Source organism: Pinus tabuliformis, chromosome 5_2 (assembly GCF_031772625.1).
Source record: "Pinus tabuliformis cultivar Carrire ecotype Pingquan chromosome 5_2, CPIR1, whole genome shotgun sequence".
Taxonomy (NCBI): Eukaryota; Viridiplantae; Streptophyta; class Pinopsida; order Pinales; family Pinaceae; genus Pinus; species Pinus tabuliformis.
Window position 1 is genome coordinate 167983045 of NC_142306.1, and position 21002 is coordinate 168004046.

Sequence of the window (21002 nt, forward strand, 5' to 3'; positions counted from 1 at the left end):
CTACCAGATTGATTTTTCATTATGTTCCTTTCAATGTTACAATACATATATATACATGTCAAAGCATCCAATACCATGGACCAAAAAACCATCGCGCCCAAAACCATGTGCTAAAACCATTCACAAAACCATAGGTAGGTTTGTCCTACCTAATATAGGGTCCCAAAAAAATTTCGCCGAGGTGCTGCCCCATACTCTGTAGAGGGGGGCTACCCACCCCCCTCAAATCCCCTGGACAGGGGGGGCTGCCACCCCTCCACTGCCCAATCCTCGCAACAAATGGGGGGCTCCACCCCCCCTCTAATCCCCCGGTTAACTAAGTGGGCTAGTCGTGGAAATAATATAACACAACCCAACAATATATAGGGAGAATCTCGTGATATGTAGTCTACCGTATTGTTAGTCATCATTGATCTTCTCTTCTTGCAAGGTATATCATGTCAAATAAACCAAATCATAAACGAACCAACGTACCTCAATGTAGTTCAAGGGAGGATATCTCATCTGCCAGATCAACTAGATTAGCACAATACATGTATAATCATAATCATCACAATATATATACATCATCTAATTCATCATCTGGTTACCAAGCATGATACCACCACTACACACTAACTACGTGCCATACATGCATACCAACATATGTACAACACGCATGCATACACAATAGATATAAAAAATGACATGCATCCATGGCAAACACATTCCGACAACAATACCATAAAATTATGCACAACATCACAACAACAACCATGACCACCACCATGCACACACAATGAGAAAATAGACCACAAGCATATGGACACAAATGCAAACAACATGTACACATGACAACACATTTATCCAAGGAGAACGAAATCCAGACATCACCCAAGGAGAACGAAATCATGCTCGGATACCACTTTATAACACCTTCCTCCCACATTTGCCCAAGCTAACACATCCACCGGGGTAAAAATGTGACAAAGAGTTACTAGGATATGATTCAACTCCCCATGTATAGTTAAGGAAGTGGAATAACATGAAAAGACCAAATTTACCTTCCTCGGAAGCTACATAACCTTCATGAGCCAACCAACCCCTTCAGGTGCCCAAGCCCTGAGAGAACTTTCCCTTTCACTGCCCTAGAGCCTCAGCCACTCCCATAACAAGGCATGCATGCGACTGGGACCCTCCAGTCACCCCCACAACAAGGAATCCATGTGACTATGGGCTTTTTCAGGCAGTTATGTACCAGCGACCCTAGATTTTGTGCCACTTTTTCAGGGCCAAGACTTAGGCCGCTGACCAGAACTTCAAGAAACTTCCATAAATGATAAATAACATCTAAACAGGGGTAGTAATGCAAAAACTTGAAAAATGACTTGATCTAAACCCTACGAGCCATGATAGACATTTCGTCAAACATATCACAAACATGTAATATATAGGTCACAACAATAAATCTTAGCATAAGGGTCTCATACTTATATGAGAATCGTCAAAGAGGATTGATATACCCTCACAATAGTTGCATTGTTATCTATTAGGTCATTCATTCACTAAAATTTCATATACTAACCAAAACATGATGAGAGCCATTTATCATAATTGTCATAAAAGATACTTATAAGCAGCAAATAACCAGAGATATATTAGTGAGGAAACAACCATTAAAGCCACATAATATCAAGCACATTTACTCATGAAAATACCAAGGAAAAGGAGCTCTTATTAACATATAAAAACAACCAAGTAAGGGACTTCCATGTACCACCCAACCATAGATTGGGTTGAACCACATCTCTTTTTCAACCAATCACCCCCACACCATATTCCAAGCACGAATGTTGGATCTCATGAAAAAAATAAAACAAAACCAAACCAGGGATTCTAGAGGCCAAACCACCTCAACCCTCAACTAGTGATTCCACCTCATGGTCGGACATCACTAACCATCATCGGATCGGTCTCTACCCAAGTTTTCCAAGGCTCTAGAGCGTTTTTTCCAACCAAGGCTTCCAGGACTAGTAACTCAATCCATAATTGATGTCGGGCTCCAGAGCGTTTGTCCAACTATGGCTTCTAGGACTAGTAAATCAATGCACCAAGGACTCCAGACCATTTTTCCAACCAAGGATTCTAGGAGTAGTAACTCAACCCAAGTTGTTACAGGGCTTCCAAAACATTTGTCCAACCAAGGCTCCATGAACTAGTAACTCAACCCACAGCCAAAGGAACATGAGAACCAACCAGAAAACAAAAGGGAAGAAATCCATAATGCCATGGATATCCAAGAAATGGAAAGGCAAGGCAAAACCACCATCAATACAAGCAATCCTCCATGCCAATGAAAAATCATAACCAAGAAACCACATGCATGTGCCATGCATGCCAAAACTGGCAAATCGATACTTGCAAGAAAAACTCATTGTAGTTGTTGATCCTGATGTCCTCTTATGATTTCCTTCTCTTCATTTTCTTTATTTCTCCAAATTCCAAATATGCCACACTCCTCCAATACTGCTCCAAGAAAACTCTAAGTGTCCAAGAGTATGAGAGAGAGAGTAGACAATGAGAGATCCAAATCTGAACTAACAAAATATAAACTAACAAAAGCTGTGAACTGGTCCTCATAATCCTTTTATTAATGAGGCCTTTATTTTCTTCATTTTCCATTATTTTTCCTTCATTTTCCTCCTCACATGAAACCTGCAACTGTTCACCTCCCTTTTCTCCCATTTTCCATTATTTTCATAAATAAAATGCTAATTAATGCCACTTTTTCTTTCCAAATCCTTTTCCATTGCCTTTGCCAATTTCCATTGCCATTAATTAATCATAAGTGATCCCCATCACTACCAACATTCAGCTTGGAATATGTGTGCCATGACCTTGGTTATTATTTACCTTTATTAACTTTATTACATGGATTTTTGACCAGGGTTTTTACATGGTGGAAGAAAGAAAAGATGATGAAGTGAGAGATCCTACGCAAGTGTTCGAGGAATCACTTGTGTGATATAGGAATGGGGTTGTGGACAATTTTTCCGAGATCCTTCAAGGGCTTCCAACAACAAATGGGGTACCTTCAATTAGCATAAATTTTGGAGGTATGACAACCTTTTGAGGAATAATTTAACTTTGAGATCCCCTTATTTGAATTCCAAATAGATGAATATGCTTTGGAGAATTGGTTAATTTTGTTAGAGGGCTATTACTATTTCAAAACTATTTCTAACAATGAAATCATCACCTTTGCACTCATGAAAACCCTTCCCCATGTTGAATATTAGTGGGAAGGTTACTAGGAGAGATAAATGAAGATGAGTCTATGATATTCAAGGGAAGACCCACTTTGGAAGCTTTTTTTGATTCCCTTAAGGAGGGATTCTAACTTGTAGGGAACTATGATAACCAGTCAACAAGAAAGACAACCCTGCTATAGGAGAGAGACCAAATGGTGCCAAAGTACACCAATATTTTCCATACCATCTGCTCAAAGATGGGTATTAGAGGATTCAAGCACCACTTGGTTCTAAGTACCATAGTGGTCTACATAGGTACTTCCAAAAAAAATGGATTTCTTGGACATATCATCACTAGGAGTCAATTATGGATGTGCTATCAAAATTGAGCAAAAATTGAAGGAAAGGAATAAATAGGAATTTACGTTTACAAATTCATTGCAACAAAACCATATAAGAGGAGGTCCAAAGTCATGGAATAAGGGATAGAGTAAGGATATCCAACCTCAATACAACTAGCCCAAGACATAGACAAGGAAGGGTCATGAGAAGTTGAAAAAGTACACTAGAAAGTGGTGTGAGTTCAATAAAAGCTCCTAGCACAACATTGATTAATGCTAATTGAAATAATCATTCTTGATTGAGCTTAACGAAAAGTAAACAAAATCTTGCTCTAATTTTGATTGAGAATGGGACAAAAGAGGGGGTCACCTCTTCCATTCATAGATCTGGTTGAAGGGGATCCATTGGAACTTGATCTCAATTGATGTCATCAAGAGATTGAAGCTACTAACGGTACCACACCCCAAAACATACACCATTAGTTGGTTGAGTCGTGGATGAGACATTTATGTTAGCCTACAATGCCACTTTTCCTATGGCATCAAGCCCTTCAAAGATGAGGTATCATGTGATGTTTCCCCAATCGAATTTTTTGATGTTATTTTAGGAAGAACTTGTATGTGGAACATCACATTGTTTATGAGTCTCATCACTGCAATGCCATTGTTACTCTAAGAGTTTAACTCTAAAAGGTACCATAAGTAGTTCCAACTACTACAATATCATTGATTTCAAAAAGATAACACTAAAAGGAAATCTATTAGATTGCAAAGTTTGTCCTCTTCAGGGTTCAATCAAAAGGTGAAAGGAAGGTCACTATGACCACCATAGCCACAACACGGGGCCTCTCTACACAAAAAAAGTGGGTTGGAAATATTGTAGAGACATATGAAGATATCTTTGCGTCACCTATGGGGATGCCTCTACATACCATGTTATACACTCTCTTTGGGAGAATGATGAAATAAAATCTCATTTTCATGATCTCATCTGAAAGGGCTACATTCAACCAAGATCCTTATCATGTGCGAGTCTAATTGTGTTGTGCAGAAGAATAATGGGACATAGAGACTCTGTATTGATTATATAACCTTGAATAAAATAACTAGCAAGAATGAATACTCGATCCCCTAGGTTGATTATTTTCTTGATCAGCTTAGGGTTGAAAATTTCTTTAATAAGATTGATCTGAAGTGAAGCTACAACAAGGTTCTAATTGAAAAAACTAAGATATGGAAGATAATCTTAAAATATAAATAAGGTCTTTTTGAATGGTTGGTCATGCCCTATGGCTTGAATAATGCTTCATAAATCTTCATGAGGATGATGGATGATATTTTGTAGCCATTCACAAAATATTTTGTGGTTGTATATTTGGATGATGTCCTCATCTTCAGTAGGACCTAAGAAGAATATTTTCAACACATTTAGTAGGTCTTTAACACCCTATGACAACACAATTCCAATATGGAGAAATTCTCATTTTCCATGCAAAGAATTCAATATTTGGTATACATTGTGAATGAGCATGTGGTGCATGTGTAGTTAGCCAAGATCTAAGTCATTCAAGATAGGCCAACCTTGACAACTTTAATGGAGTCCCATAGCTTCTTGGGCCTTGCAAAATGCTATCGAAGGTTCATGTTAGGGTTCTCTCATATCGCTAGGCCCTTAAGTCAAGTGACTAAGGGTGGAGCAAAAGAAAAAATTTCTTGGTTTGAGTGGAAATAGAAATCATTCAAGAATTTGAAACACCACCTTTGCTCTGCACTAGTCCTCAACCTAACAAACCTGAAACACCCATTTGATATTGATACAAGCATCTAACTATGTTATTAGTGTAGTCCTCACTCAACAAGGGCATATGGTGGCCAATCACAGTGAAATGACTCCTTGATATTGTCTAGAGATACACTACCTATGACGAGGAGATGTACTCCATCATGTAGGGATGCCAATAGTGGAAGCACTATGCTTTAGATAAGGAGATGATCATTCATGTAGACACAAGGAAAGTTATAGAAGGTTCACCATAAGAAATGGTCCACATGCAAAAATTCAACTTAAACATCAAATTCAAGAAGGGCAGCAACAATCATATTGTATACTACCTCAGTCAATTCTCATTTGTGGTGCTAACCATAGTTCTTAACTCTTATGAGAATGATATCTTTGAGTAGCCAAAATTATACAACAAGAAATCTAAATTTGATGTGACATACCATATTTTGATGGCAAGAAAACAAGTTGTAGACTTCCACCTCTAGGATTCACTCTTGTGCTACCTGGGCCACCTTTGTGTTCCTTCAAGCAAGTGTGAAAAGATGATATGGGAGGCAAATTATAGTCAAGAATGAAGGCACTTTTGTGTGGATAAGATATTAGTAGTACTATAGAGGTATTTTTAATGGCTAGAGCTTTGATATGATGTCCACTAGTATGTTAAATTGTGCACTTCCTATGTCATTGCTAAACCATCCATCAAGAAGTAGGGGTTGCACACTCCTCTACCTACCCCATATAAGCCTTGGGAGTTAGACTCCATGGATTAAATGTCATATTTTCCCTCCGCCAAGCATGGTAATCATTCTATGTTTGTGGTCATTGACCAGTTCTCTAACATGGCCATTTTGGCACCATGCAAAGAAGGGTATCATTTATTAATATAAGTTTGGTTTTGACCATATTACTATGCTTTCTAATATCCAAGAAATTAGGTATCTATGACATCCTTGTGGGTTAATTACCCTTGTAAAAATTGTAAATAATTCCTTGTAATTATGTAACTATAAAATTTAAAAGGTTGAGAGAAAGGGACATAGATTCAAAAGCTTGGGGGAAGGGAGATTACTTGAGAAACTTGGTTGTTGTAAATTCCAGCCATGGGATATTTGATATGTTTTTAATAGAGATGATTGCATATTAAATTTGGTTAAAAAGAAGGGCATGCCCATGTTATTGTTGGGAAAAACTGCAGTAAGAAAAGGATAAAAGAATTAATGGAAATAGTAGTTGCGTTTTCCACGAATTGGTCCATGTAGACCACGAGGGGAAGTTGACAATTGGTATGTTGCAATAGAAGGAAGTAGAGGCCAAGAGGCCCTAAGGATGATTCATTCATGATTGAGGAGGGACTCAATCATTTTAGGAAACAAAGAAAAGGGGGAGGGTGAGAGGCTCCCCAAGAAAAGAAAAAAACTTATTCACTCATGAGAGAGAAAAGAAGGATATCAGGACTGAATTTAGGGAGAAGAGAAGCTCTGATTATATCACAAATGAGAAACCCATGAGCCTTACTAGATGAGAATCACAAAGAAGGTATGACAATAACACAACTAAGAAACCCATAAGGCTTGTTAGATGATAATCATAGAGAATATATGTTGATAACACAATTGAGAAACCCTTGAGGCTTGCTAGCTAATAATCACAGAGTAAGCTTAGTTGATAGTCTAGTAGGGAAACCAAGAAGACTTTCTTGCTGATAATCATTGAGAAATGGTTGTGATTACAAGGCCGATAAATCCACTGGATATTATGTTGGTTGACAAATTATGAGTGTTAAAGTCACCTAGGGCTAGTGGGATGATAACACCTGAGGGTAGTTCCATGGGGTTGGACTGTGAACACAGGTGGAAGTTCCATTAAGAATCTATTGGAGAGTGCACTCTTATTCCTTCATAGATAACACAATTGATAAAACCTCCTCACCATTAACATATATCTCTCTCCATATCTGAATTGAGACTTTCTATGTCTAAATCCCCAAAGATGTTGGGATGTTGTATTATAAGTCTCTTCATATAAAAGGAAGTGGTCCCTTCCTTATGTGAAATTGTTGGATAATTGGTGGGTGAAGGCAGTATATCCTTGAAACACCCTATTTAAACAGATGATATTGATTTAATTTCCTAAGTGGATGATAGTTGTATGCGAGTGAAGTGGTTCACTGTATTTATTTGACTAATTTGATAATTGGTGGGCGAAGGCGTGGTAGCCTTGGAACACCCTGTTTTCGCTGATATAGTTAGTTTGCTGCTATGAAAGCACTCCTCCTCAAGCTCTGGAATATGGCTCAAAGCTGACAACTGCAAGAAATATTTGAATGCAACTTGTCTAAGGTTGGTGGAGAGTTAGAGTCCCAATCTCAGTTGCCAAGTTTTTCATTACAAGATAAGTGTTTCTTATGCCTTATGTGCCAGAGAATTTTATAAAAATATGTACTAAACTATTTTAATACCAATTGCATGAATGAAATGTTTGTTTCTTGTAAGATTTAGAATGTTGGCTTCCTGTGTATTCTCTTAAATTCCTATGTTATGCTGAGGAATGTTAGACATCGGTTTAAATGTGGAATGCTAACCCCTATGCAACTGATGAGGAATGGTTGATTCCTATATGTTTTGAGTGCAGTGTTCAGTTTGATTGTCATCTTAGATAGAGTTTTTGACTGAATGGTAAATTCAAGCCGAGTCAATTGGTTGGGATTATCTTGAATGGTCCTTTCTTCTCTAGTCAAGGTAAGTCGACTGATTATTTCATTTCATTTATATTTTCTAGATGAGTAAAATTGCCTAGTTAGGTGTTTTTAACTGGGTCGAGTTGATTCGATTGTTCTTATCCATTTGAGTTAAGTTGACTGGTTTGAGTCATTCGAATGGTCTTGTTTATTCGAGTTAAGTCAATTGGGTCGATTTGATTTGACTGATCTTATGTAGTCGAGGTAATTCGACTAGTTTAGTCTCTTTGGTTGGTCTCATCTAGTCGAGGTAAGTCAATTAGTGGGGTTGTCTTCTTCTAACCCTCCCTAGTCATGCTATGTCGAGAGATAAGTATATGGTATGAGTATAAGAGAGGTGAATATCCATGTTTATTCCATTAAGTTGATGCATATAATTTGTTGGCTTGAATTACTGTTAATTCCATTATATGACGTGTGTATGTGAGTTGTGGTGATTTGAAAGGAATGGATATTTATGTTGTGATTGGGAGTTAGTTAAGTTCTTTGTGAATTAATGAAGTGCAATTAGACGCACGTCTTTGTGTATTTTATTGGGTAAGATAATAACCCCAGTATTTATTAGTATCCAAACGAATTTTGGGAATAAGGTTATGTACGCTTCAATATCATGTAGTTAGTAACATGAGTGTAATGATCTACGACTTTCACAGCCAAGGCATGCTAGAAAAGTATGCAAAATCTCATAATCCAATCCTTGATCTCGTCAAAAGTGTGTTTCATTATCTATTAAGTAATTGGAATGTGATAGGTTCAATCCAATTCGCTTGAACCTACTATGTCAAAAATCTTATAGTAAATGATGAGTTCACCGGTGGGACAAGCAAGGTCGAGGGTGTTGAGAAATATATAGGGCAATGATTATAGTGATTTCTCTTTTCTTTTGGGTTTATTCCTTTCCCTGAATGTGCCTTGCACTGCTCCATGACCTTCTGCATCAAGTAGTGTAGACTTCAACCAGTTAGGTATCTTTCTAGTTTCGGGGATTACCACATGGTGTATAGGTTCATTGGTACCTTCATCATCATGATTTGATTCTTCTTCCTCCCTTGTAACTTATTCTTCAAATACTGGAAGTTCTTCATCATCAGAGTCCATAGAGAGATCCTTTGATTTCTTGAATTTAATACTTTCATCAAATATCACATCTCGACTAACTTCTATTTGGTGTCCTTCCTTTATGTAGATCCTATAGGCCTTAAAAGAGTTATTGTAGCCAACAAACATTCCCTTCATGCCTGATGGATCCAATTTATTTCTCTTGTACTTAGGTATATGAATATAGACAGTGATATATGTGGTATTGGTGGCCATCCACATATTCCACTTGGACCCCCGCCATTGTTTCTTTCAATTTTTTAGTTTCCTTAATTGTAGCACATTTTACTATTTTTGGAAGTTTTTCGGGTCCTGAACTTCCAGAGTCGTTTTGAGGCCCTAAACAAAGTTTTTTTGGAAAATGGGAAAACATGAGTCTTTCATTTATGTTTGCAGTCGAAATTTATAGTCCTCAGATATATCTTTCTAATCAGGTATTGTGCATGTCAAATGAAGATAGTATGCCAAAGTTATGACCTCGGGAAGTTGATGTACCAATTTACCCAAACGGGGCCCACTGTTTTGGTGATTCATCTCCTAGGGTTAGGTTTTTGGATGTTTAGGGGTTTAGGGTGAGCTTCATTGTAATGTTGGTTATGATTTGGGTTGACCCAGGTTCGATCTATAATGCGCACCAATAAAACCCTTAATCACTGGCCCTTTCGGTAACGATCTACAAGCAGATCGCATTCTCACCCGAAGTGACTATGGGAGGATGCAGAACTAGGTTTCTACAACCTTGAAGGATGTGGAGAAGTGGTATTTTGATGTTTTCTTTATTCTTACAGTCATAAATCACTTCGTCACAGTACATTAACAACTTAATTATATCATATTAAGTCATAAATCATCATTGTGCTGAAAATAAAGTGCAATTGTAATAAATTTCTACGCTACAACAGATAGTAAGAAAATATACACATGAAGACACCAAATTACCGTGGTTCACCCCAATGTGGGGTTGCGTCCACAATAATTGTTTCTAATATAATGATTCTTTGTACAAAAAATAGTTATTGACCTATGCACTAAGTTGTAGGTCATCTGCGCACTCAGTTGCAGACTTAGGCCTCTGCGCATGCAGCTGCAGAGCCTCACCTCTTCTTCCAACTACAAATCACAAGAATTCAACCATAACACAGATCTAGATCATAAGATTTCCCTTTTTCTTCTTATTATTTGACCCTATATATATTATTACATTGAAGGGTACATCATTACAATACCATGGTCCAAATACCATGGATTCCCTAATACAAGCAATGATGGCCCCAAAACCCATTGATCTTTTACATTATTACGAAAAGAATGGGCTTCGCCCTATCCCAAAGACCTTATACCACTTGGTATATTCAAACTTCTCCATTGTGTGGTCCACTTTGCACTCCATTGTGTGCTCGACTATGCGCCCTGCTCTGAAAAATGCAGAGTCTTTGCAAAAAACTAGGCGAAGTTGGGTTGTGCCCAATAGGACCCCAACACTGACATGTGACTCGTCCTGAGTCACTCAACTGCTTTACCTCTGATTTTTGATGCAATATTGTTCTAGGTATTGTTGAACTGCTGCAGAGTCTCTGTGAACTAGTTCTCTTCGCTGCGCACCTCTTCCAATAGTGCTTCTATCACAGGTCCTATAGCCTTTTGCAAAATTTTTGTTTCCCTCTGTCGAAGCTCCTGAAATTTTTCGTCTACTACCTGGGAAAGTTAGAGAATTCTTCCTTCCTCAGTTCTTCTATTTTCATCTGGAGGTAATTTCCCTCATTGAACTTGGCGAGCTTCTACGAGATTGGTAAGGTATTCATAGTTTCCTGAATCTCTTCCATCTGTTGTTGCTTCTACTGAAGTCTTCCTGCAGTTTCTACACATTTGGATCTTCCTACAATGAAGTCCAAATATGTAACCTCTCATCTAGAAGCTTCCCACAATCTGCCACTAATGCAGAGATGCCATCCACTGCATCCTTTAGTTCGGTCTCCCTCTGTTCTCTTACTTCCCATGGCATGGTTGGCTACAGCTTCATTTGCAGCTCATTGATCTACATTTCATGTTTAAATTGTATTACGACTATTTTCTCCTTGTATCCTTTAACTGCATGGCCGAGCTTCACAACCTTTTCCTCTGATGGCTCTTCTTATCAAACATCAAGGTTCGAAATCTCTCTGCATGTTTCTTCAACCACCTCCTTGATCTTCTATTCTTGTAATACTGCTTGGTCCCTCTCCTGGATCATCTATTTGAGCTTCTATTGTAGTGAAGCCCACTCTCTTTATACCTTAATGTTCAACTGCGAGGTGTGTTGTTCATGCAGCTTCAACTCCTCTATTATTTCCAAGTGTAGCTTATGTAATATCTGCAATGGTACTACTGTGATTTCCATGTTGGCATTCCTCCATCCTTTAGCCTGCTTCTAAAGCTTAGTGGATTCAAACTACATGGCTTCGGCAGGCATCGAAGCTAATAGCACTGCAAGTGTAGGCTCTATTTGTCTTTCTTCTCTAATCTTCTCCACGGCCTGTGCTAGCTTTCTAATTGTTTGCACAAGTATTTTTAGTTTTGCAATCCCCTCTTTGACACCAGTTAGAAGTGCGATGTAGCGATCTTCTAACTCGCTCCATGATTTTGTCATTACTTCCTATATCCTATCCTCGATTTGGTCTAAGTCCCCTTTGGTGAGGACCACTAGTGTTATACCCTTTGTCTTAGTTGCCTTCTGCTTCTTTTTGGTTCTTAAGGCAACTTCAGCACTTTCCTTCCTCTTTTCTGCAACAATGGGGTCTATCTTTGTCTTTTATGACTCCTTATTCTTCTCATCTCGTTCAAGAGGATCCTGGTGACCCTCATCATGTCACTCTTATTCCTCTGAGTCATGCTCATACTTGTCTTTGTCCTTTCCACTCACTTTTCCATGATGCATTGTGTCCTACTCTTTCGCACTATCTTCTTCCTATGTTTCCAGTGCAGTCATCCATTCTACGGGCCAATCTTGTACCTGTGCTAAGAGATCATCTTCGATTACTAAGTATGGCAGGGGATGCGATTTCTTCTTTGTGTCCCTGCAAGCCTGTATATACATTGTGAAAATCGGCCTTAAACTTAGAAACAACACTATATTGGTCATATAATCTTGGCAAAAGGTGAGGATGCTAGTTCACTAACATATGTAAGTCCATATGATATAATACGAAAAAAATCATGTTCTCCATTTCTCACAATGGTTGAGTTGTATACCACAATGAGGCATACTGTGCAGCTTCACAAACATCTGAAGCTATTGGAGGGAACTACGAATCCCCCAGCTCTCTCTATGCCAACATTACAATTATCAATATCAACCATGCAAAATGGAATGTAGTACCTTTTCTCTTGGACCTCGCGGAAATCATCCATAAATTCTTTGCAAAGGTATTCGGTCCATTTGTATTGAACCCCATTGGCACACTGCGCAGCTAATGAAACTACCATTGTAGGGACTTCATTAGCCTAACACTTTCTCATGATCTTCCTAGCTAATATGTGTGGTGCGAAGCTAAACCTTGGTCACTGATTGAGTTTATGTCATATCCTCGCTTCGCTTTTGTGAGTCCAAACTTTTTCTTCATGCTTTCGGCTATCACATAGTCTTGATATTTTCGAAGAAATTCTTTTGCAAGGTTTCACCCTTGATACGGTAGTCTTGTGATCCTCCAGATCAACATTGGGTCTATAAGGATGTTCTTCCCCATCTGTAGGCATCCATCGTGCACCAACATGAGCAGTTGTTGCACACAAGCCGTGTTCCCCGGACTTATGCCAAAGTGTGGCACATTTAACATGTTCAGTAATCCTAACTGTGCAATTCCATTCGCCCACTGTTGCGGCTCTAACCTCATCACACCACTCTCTGGGTAGTTTACTAGTTTTAGATATATACCTGGTGTGAACTGTGAGTATTTCTTCTTGCCATTGAAGTCGTAGTCTGCGAACTTCAACTGTTGTATTTTCCCAAGTAATTCCCCAATAAATGGTACTAACTCTGGAAATAGGGGTGTGAAGGTGTAAAACTTCACATCCTTCGAGTCTTTCACTGGTTTGGAATTCAATTTTTTAGGTAGAATATATGGTGTTCGAGGTGATGGAAATTTTGTGCCATCTATGTCCATTTGCTCTGCTTGCTCCGCTTCTTCTTCTTTGTCTCTAACTTGTTTGGGTTGTTGTTGAGGCTCGATATGTTTCTTGTCTTGTTTCTTCTTTGTTCTTTGTTCTTTAGTTGGTTTCTTTCGTGGATATCTCCAGTGCGTGGGTAATGATGCTGCTGCAGGTGACGCTACTGCAGATGATGTTATTGTGGGTGTACCAACGGGTGACGCTACTGCAGATGATGTTATTGTGGGTGTACCAACGGTTGCTGTGATTGCTTCCATGATTCCAAGTAATCCCTTTTCAAGAAAATTATGAACAATTTCTTCCCAAGAACACTCAGACAACATATGACAGTGAAAATTTCTGCAATCTCTTAGCAACAACAACACTTGAATTCTCAATTCAGCAAAGTGCCAAATCTGGGTGGGAGGTGACTTCTTATAGAAATTTTGAGTTTCTAACCTCAGTATTAGCTATTTTTTTTTCTTCATATTGTGCTCATATTTTGTTCATTAATTGCATATCTATCCTTAGAGTGTGTTAACTTTCCCTCTTAATGGTCATATTTTTCTGGCAAAATTCGATGCAACCCATATTGTAACGAACACCCCTTCTTACGTCGCAGCTCCTATGTACTTCAACATAATCCAGACTATGGTGAAGTAGCTTCCTATGTTGAAGCTCTCTGTAGTGTAGTTTATAGTCTAGTGCCCACTTTCAACTGCAGGTGGCACTAAGACTTTTCTCCTTTTTTCTTTAGAGCGAGGTTGTAGGGGCACGGTTGTCACTGTACAACTTCAACTTGCTACCATTTACTTTTTCCCGAATCAATTCTCCATTTAACTTTGCTAATTGAACTGTGCCTCCATCAGTAATATGCTTGGTAATATATGGGCCCAACCAATGCATCTTGAATTTTCCTGGAAATTTTACAAACTTATTTTCATAGAGGAGAATAAGGTCTCCTACTTGGAATTTCTTCTGCTTCATATGTATTTCATGCTATACCTTTTCTCTTGCTTTCTATACCTACTGATGAAATCCTGCTATAAATTTGTCTTCCTCCAAATCAATCAACTGCGAAATTCTTTCATTCATATGTCAGGGTCTACCATATCTGTAAAAGCGACAATCCTCAAGCTAGGGATGATGTACTCCATGGGCATCACAACTTCTTTCCCATAAACTAATCTAAAGGGTGTCTGACCTATCAACTTTTTGCATGTGGTCCTATAAGCCCATAAAACTGTTGGAATTCTAAGGTCCCAATCATCTCTATTCACATTGCATACCTTAGTAAGTGAATTTTCCAAAATCTTATTAAATGCTTCTACTATTCCATTTGCCTAAGGATGATAAGGGGTACTTTTCTGATGGTAAACTTGGAATTCCTCAGTTAATGCTTCAATAGTATTATTTAGGAAGTGTGAACCTTGGTCACTCATTAAAATCTTTGGACATCCAAATCTAGACAATATATACTCAAAAATAAACTTCGCAGTAGTTTCTGCGCTATAGTCCCTCACTGGTTGTGCTTCAACCCATCTTTTCAAGTAATTAGTTGTTGTAATTAGGTACCTCGCACCATTCCTCTTTCTAGGTGGGTTGATGGGTCCAACAAAATCAATAACCCACTATCAAAGGCTTGCAATGAAACCTGTGGTACCAATGACATCTCATCTCTTCTTGAAGGTTTTCTTATTCTTTGACACATATCACATGCTCTATAGTACTCCTTTGCATCTTTATGTAGTGTAGGCCACCACAATCATGCTCTCAAAATATTTTGCGCAATATATTTTCCTACATATTGTCCACTAGCTATGCCACTATGAGCCTCTACTAGAATCATCTACCTTTCATATTCATGAACATATCTGTGTAGTGTCTCATAAGGTCCCATATTATATAATTGTCCTTCTATTAATGAAAATTCAGCTGCCTTAACCACTAATTCTTTCTTATGTTGCATAATATATTCTAAAGGAGCCATTCTTCCTGTAGTAAAAAACTGAATGATATCTGCAAAATGGTCATCTGCAACTCCAATTGCAAATAATTATGCATCAAGGAGATTATCCTCTATGTTGGTTGGTTCTTCCCTTGTTTCCAATATTGATAGATGATCAAGTCCCGCATGCAGTCTTCCTGGTTTCATAATGATTTCAAACTCATATTCCTGGAATAACAATAACCATCTGCAAATCTTTCCTCCTAAGACAGTCTTATTAACAAAATAATTTAGTGTAGAATGATCTGTAAACATTTTAAAGTGTGATCCCAACAAATAGTGTCTAAACTTCTACAAAGCATACATCATGGCTAGCCCTTCCCTTTCTGTAGTAGTGTAATTATTTTATGCTTTAGGTAACTTTTTACTTGTAAAAGCTATATGATGATCAATTTCTCCTGCACCAAGTTGTGCCAATACTACTCCAAAATCTATACAAGATGCATCCACATGGACATGGAATTCCTTATTCCAATTAGGGAACACTAATATAGGTTCAACTACCATTTTTTCTTTCAATATGTCAAGGCTCTTCTGACATTCTTCATCCCACTGAAAATTTATATTATTTTTCAACAATTTCTCCAGAGGCGGAGTAATTTGAGCATATCCCTTGATGAATTTCCTGTAATACCCAGTATGTCCCAATGTAGTGCAAAGCTGTCTTACTGTCTTTGGTGGAGGCAAATTCACAATGATAGCAAACCTATCAGGGTCCACCATTAGTCCTTTCTTGCAAACAATATCTCCCAACAATATGTCGAAGGGTACACAAAATATGCACTTCTTTAGGTTCAAAGAGATATGATATTGTCTACATGTGTCGAGCATAAGTCTTAAACTCCCAACACATTTGCTTAGCAACCCAAATACTATCCAATCATCAAAATATACCTCTAAAATCTTATGTATGTATTCCTTAAAATCTGCAACCACCACTCTAGAAAATATAGCAGGGGCATTCTTTAATCCAAAAGGCATTACTGTGTATTGATATGAGCCCCATTCTGTAGCAAATGTGGTCTTATGCCGATATTCAAGTGCAATCCTAATATGATGATAACCTGAAAATCCATATATAAATGAGTAAGCTTCCTGGCCTCCTACATTGTCTAGCACTTCCTATGTGAAAGGGGTAGGGAAGGGATCATGTAAACATGCATCATTCAACTTCCTCAGATCAACATAGATCTTAGTTTCTCCTTGAGTCTTCTTCTCTTGCACCACCATAGGAATCACCCATTTTGATTCTTCTATTGGTTCAATAATTCTTGTTGTTATCATCTTATCAAGCTCTGTCTTTACTTTCTCTTTATACTTCGGGTTCAGCCTGTAAGTTCTTTGTTTGACTGGCTTTGAATTAGGTTTAAGGGGAATATTCATGACTCCTAGATCTTCTATTATACCCTTCATCTCTGAAAACGTGGTGGGAAACACTCCTGGTATTCATGAAGTAACTCTGTAACTTTATTGACTGTCTCTTCATCCCAATAGTCTCCTATTTTTACAAACTTAGGTTCCTTCTCTGATCCTATGTTCACCTTCTTAGTATTCAATGGTTTCATTATATCTGGTATTTCTAGGTCAGGTCCAGTTACTTTGTGGTATCCTTCTGATTTTGCTATGTCAATGTTGCGAGGATATTCTTCTTCATCTACAGTAAGGTTGTAGCATTCCTATGCATTTTCTATCTACGTAGCCCATTCAGGTTGTTGCCATGTCAGTGGGGTTACATTCTCAAAGATCTTCTTCTTAACTGTCTAAAGAGCCAAATCTATATGTGGAAAATCATCTTCAAAGATGAATGTTAATATGAATCCATAAACCATGTCTGCATAGTTCATGGTACCATGTCGAAGCTCTATTTCTAGGTACCAGTTCTTAGGGATTGTCTCTAATGTATGGATGGATCCATGTACTCATTCTTGTTGTGGAATATCCTTCCATGTTGTAATGCATAATTGGGTATGCTTCCTAGGATTAGTTTCACCATCATATTTTATCTCTATCTCTATATCTATTTGTCTAAGCCTTATCCACATCAATCTTCGACATTACTGCCAGCCTTCTATATTCTTCTTGTGTGCATTCCACCATTTAGCAGGGGTAGCTTTCAGGGATATATCAGATGTTGGAAACCTTTGATTTTTTGGAACTCGTTCTTCATATTCATCAAGAAAAGTATTTAAATCACCTAAACCATCATAAGAAGGTAGGTTACATACCTCGGATATCATACAACGAACAAATTTAGTAATTCTTGCACATCGCCTTATAGATACTTCATGCAACCTATTCTACTTGTTTTCCAACTCTTCTTCTGAGTTTGAGGTACAAGAACTATCATGCTCCCAACTCAACTTTCCCTCTGTAGTAGGGTTAACAAAATATTGTTGATAGATATTGTCTATATCATCTACGCATTATTCTTCTTTGATTGGTTTTGTGTATCTTCTTCTGAGGGATCCAAGGGAAAAATTACTCTTACATTGTTTCCTTCAAATATCATCTGTCTCTTCTTTAGATTAATTATGGCCATATTATCAAATTCCCAGTCAATTCCAAGCAATGCAGGGTAAGGGTTGTTGTCATCGACGATCTCTATTACTTCAAAATAAGCAATAGTGTGAACTCCTTTAATATCTATTATGACACCTTATAGTCTTCCTAGAGGGAGGATCTTTTGTTGATTTGCCATCCTTAACTGAATAGGTGACCATTGTAGCTTTGAATTACCCATTAATTCCCATGTCTGCTTCATCAAGACATTAGCATTAGATCCTAGATCTAGGATAACTTGATCCATCTCATATACTCCTATCTGCGCATTAAGCCTCATCTCTCTTCTAGTTCTTTTTTGTCAATGAAAATTATTGATTGTGCGCATCTCACTTCGCAATGTTTATTTGGATGCACGGGAATCTATCAACTCCTAAAGCCCTTCTACAACCTTTTGATCTCTTAATAATTTCATACAAGACTGAAAAAAAAAGACTTTAAAATACTTGTTTGATTTTTTGAATCCTGGTCTTGTGTCAGAGTTCAATCCTGTGTCGAAGCTTTGTCCTGTGTCGAAGCTGATGACATGTTGCAATTACTTTTTTTATTGAGATTTGGCTGTGCACTAGATGTCGAAGCTCCAACATCCATAAAACTTCTCTTTGCTTCCATAAATACCTCTTTTTCTTTATGAATATAAAAAACGGGAACTTTCTCAACAATTTTTCTAAAACATGTACTTTCATATTCTTTCTTCTCATCTACTTTATCACTTCCGGTCGCAGCTCCACTTCTAGTGACAATACTAATTCGAGGTTCTCCGGCCCTTTCATCAGTCATCATTTGAATATTTTGTGCCAGATGTTGATTTCGTTTTTCTTGCATCTTTTCAATAAGTACAGAGCATTCTTCAATGACATGGTCAAAGGATTTACATTACTTACATGTCCTTGTAGGGTTTTGACAATCTCTCACAAAATGACCTGCCTAGCTGCAATTATAGAAATTGATTTGTCCACATCCTTGACCAGCTTGAACACCTCAACCTCTTCCTTGTTAGCCTCCTCGACCACCACGTTGTCCACTGACTTCATGTCCATTTTCTTCTGCTTTCATTCTATAAGTGTTAGCACTGTGCTCCATCATTAGTTCATAAGCTCGACAATTATTCTGATCATGTCCTGTTGATTTACAGAATTTTCAATATAGGTTCCTCGGATTCTACACATATTTTTGTAACAAGTAACAAACTTCTGAGTGATGTTGGCCTTTGGTCTTACATATCTCACACCATAGGCTAGATCCTGCATTTAAGGGATTCAGTGCCACACTAGCCATGTAATCCCTAAATATAGGACATTGATCTAGGAGGATCTCGTCAGATCAGTTGCACAGGTTCATCGTCAGTGTTGATTGTCATCGTTAGCATTCAGTTCAGTGTCAAAAATGTTGTTTATGGTTCAGGTTGTTCAGGTGATGTCTAATGGTTTTCATGGTGATGATTTTGTACCTAGTTGTCGACATGTGTTTGTCATCAGTTCGACCAGGATTTGGTCGTCGAAATGTGTTTGTCATTCGCCTCGCAGGATTTGGGTTTTGTCGTCCACTCACAGGTTGATCATCGACATGGGTGTGACATCCATTGAGAGTGTTCGATATGGGTTGTTGTCGTTTATTGGGTGAATGTCACATTGTTACAATGTATCATACATGGGTTTTTAAAAACAAAATAATGTAATCCTAAAACCTAATACACATAAACCTAATCCTAAACCCTAACCTATCCAATCCATGTATTAAAAACATTAAAACCTCAACTCTAGAACTAAACCCTATGATCTAACCTATTGGGCCTTATGGCAACATTGCTATGTGTCAAAACTACTGTAAACAATACATAAAAATCCTATGTATAAACCTCGACCTTTGCATATTTATGAAATACATTATAAAAACATTTGACAGTCCCTAACTACCACCTCTCGCCGCAGCAGAGTAACACAGCATGTGAACGGAAAGTGTAAAGTCGTCGGGGTTAGCATTGACCATAGTCTTGAACCGCAGCCTTGACCACGTGAGAGAAGACTGCGGGAAGTAGTGGTCATGTGAGTGGGTAAAGGAGTTAACAGCTATGGGTAGCAGGCTATCAGAGTTGGTAGTTAATTGCAGCACTGGAACCACCGGAACCCTAATCGTGGGCATATGAACACACGGCAATAGACCACATAATCAGCAGGGCCGTTAGTGGAACTGTCGGAGCCCTAACAATGAGGTACTTTCCTGTGCACATACGCTATTAGCGCGCCTCCGCCTGGTTAGCTAACCGCTAATAGTCTTCGAGCTATTATAAGGTTTCAGGTGGGTTTTGATTCGTAATTGTGATATTTTAATACACCTAGGCCTAAATGTCACCATGTAACATTAATCATTAACCAAAAAAAACCCTAAATTAACTCTAAGGAACAACTGATGCATTCCTAAACTTGGTGGAGGAGGTTTGAATGCACCTGATTGGTTTTAAAAGACAACTTTTCCCATTGAAGTGGAGGAGAGTGATTTTGGTTTTTGTATGCAGATTCTGGAGGTTATAGGCAGTTTTGTTTTCAGTGTAACAGGAGCATCCGTAGTCGGAATTTGGAACCGTGATAGGCGTTGGAAAGATGGTTCAGAGAGTTATCCTTTGACAGTGACCAAAAGTTCCTTCGTGCACATTCAGTTTGGTAAAATCTTTGTGTAATCGATCCCTTTTGTTTCAATCCTAATAAAGCAGTCGCCCATCTTGAAAGCGGACCCAAAGATGTAGTCCATCAGGGACGAACTCCGTAATCAACTTTGTTGTCTGGTATCACTGTGTTTTTCCTATTTTCATTTCTATTGTGCATCTTACTTATGTTTAATCAGCTATCATAAAGTCTTTCTTCTTAAGCAATTCTCTCGATTTTTGCACTTTCAGCTAACATTCAATTCATTAATGGCTAATCAATTCTACATTAGTTTTAACTTATGATCATTTTAGATAATATAATTTGGTATCAAAGCAGGTTGCATTTGTAAAATTTTCCATTGAATGTTAACCAGGTCAAAGTCGCAATGAGGATAAGGAATCCTTGAGCAGATTGATCCAGAGATTGGAAAGTGACGAGTTGTTCATAAGTTGACCATGACAGGATCTGATGCAGGTGAA

General features: G+C 38.1%; 1 pseudogene; it reads right to left on the reverse strand.

Annotated features, from left to right (window-relative positions):
• Positions 1 to 13589, reverse strand: part of LOC149158083 (protein WHAT'S THIS FACTOR 1 homolog, chloroplastic-like) — a 113296-nt pseudogene extending 99707 nt beyond the window's left edge.
• Positions 13590 to 21002: the final 7413 nt, after the last annotated feature.